Below are 1,895 nucleotides of genomic sequence, written 5' to 3'. Positions count from 1 at the left end.
TGGTAATGAGACTTGGGAAAGTGAACCTTCCTTGCTCGTTAGTGATTTAGATACTTGGATTCAGGAAACTCTACCTCAAAAGAAACAAGATCCTGGCAAGTTCTTAATACCTTGCACCATTGGCACCATGAGCTTTGAAAAAGCTCTATGTGATCTTGGGTCAGGAATAAACCTTATGCCACTCTCTGTAATGGAGAAGCTGGGAATCATTGAGGTACAACCTGCCTTGTTCTCATTACAATTGGCAGATAAGTCAGTAAGACAAGCTTATGGAATAGTGGAGGACGTTCTAGTAAAGGTTGAAGGCTTTTACATCCCTGCTGATTTCATAATCCTAGATACTAGGAAGGAAGATGATGAATGCATCATCCTAGGAAGACCTTTCCTAGCCACAGCAGAAGCTGTGATAGATGTCAACAGAGGAGAGTTAGTCCTTCAATTGAATGGGGAATACCTTGTGTTTCAAGCACATGGTCATCCCTCTATGACAAAAGAGAGTAAGCATGAAGAACTTCTCTCAGTTCAGAGTCAAGAAGAACCCACACAGTCAAACTCTAAGTTTGGTGTTGTGAGGCCACAACCAAACTCTAAGTTTGGTGTTCAAATTCCATATCCAAACTCTAAGTTTGGTGTGGAGACAACACACTAAATTGACCTGATCATCTTGTGGCTCCATGAGAGCCACTGTCAAGCTATTGACATTAAAGAAGCGCTTGTTGGGAGGCAACCCAATCTTATTTATCTAATTTTATTTTATTTTGTTTTAGTGTTATTTTTGTGTTGAATTAGGTACATGATCATGAGGAGTCACGAAAAATTCAAAGAAATTAAAAATAGAGTCAAAAACAGAAGAAAAAATTTTTCACCCTGGGGCAGCGCAGACTGGCGTTCAACGCCAGTAAGATGCATCTGGCTGGCGTTCAACGCCAGAACAGAGCATCTTTCTGGCGCTGAACGCCCAAAACAAGCAACAATCTGGCGTTTAACGCCAGGATGTGCACACAGAGGGCAATCTGGCGCTGAACGCCAGAAACAAGCTTGAAACTGGCGTTCAACGCCAGAAACAAGCATTACATGGGCGTTTAACGCCCAGAACATGCACCAATGGGCGTTTGAACGCCAGAATGGTGCATGAAGGCAATTTACATGCCTATAGGGTAAAGGAATGGTATTTCTTTTCACCTCAGGATCTGTGGACCCCACAGGATCCCCACCTACCTTTTCTTTTAATCCTAATCACACTCTCCTAATCCAAATCTCATTTTCAATGTCACACTTCCCAAAAACCTTCACCAATCACCTCAACTCCTCTTCCCAATTTCCCCATGCACCATTCACATCAACCTCCTCTTCCCCATAAATCCCACCTACCCTCATAAAATTCAAAATCAATTTCCCACCCTTTCCCACCCAAAATAGCCGAAACCTAACCCCCCCTCCCTATAAATACCTCTCCTTTCTTCTTCATTTTCACACACCACAACCCCTTCTTCTCTCATATAGCCGAACCCCCTCCTCTCCTTCTCTACCAAAATTCTCTTCTTCTTCTTCTCCTCTTCTTTTCTTTTTTGCTCGAGGACGAGCAAATTTTAAGTTTGGTGTGGTAAAAAGCCTAAGCTTTTTATTTTTTCATTCACCATCAATGGCACCCAAGACCGGAGTTTCTTCAAGAAAAGGAAAAGGGAAGGCAAAAGCTTCCACTTCCGAGTCATGGGAGAAGGAGAGATTCATCTCCAAAAGCCACCAAGACCACTTCTATGATGTTGTGGCAAAGAAGAAGGTGATCCCCGAGGTCCCTTTCAAGCTCAAAAAGAATGAGTATCCGGAAATCCGACATGAGATCCAAAGAAGAGGGTGGGAAGTCATAACCAACCCCATGCAACAAGTCGAAATAT

Source organism: Arachis hypogaea, chromosome 6, assembly GCF_003086295.3.
Source record: "Arachis hypogaea cultivar Tifrunner chromosome 6, arahy.Tifrunner.gnm2.J5K5, whole genome shotgun sequence".
Taxonomy (NCBI): Eukaryota; Viridiplantae; Streptophyta; class Magnoliopsida; order Fabales; family Fabaceae; genus Arachis; species Arachis hypogaea.
This window is presented reverse-complemented; position numbering follows the sequence as displayed.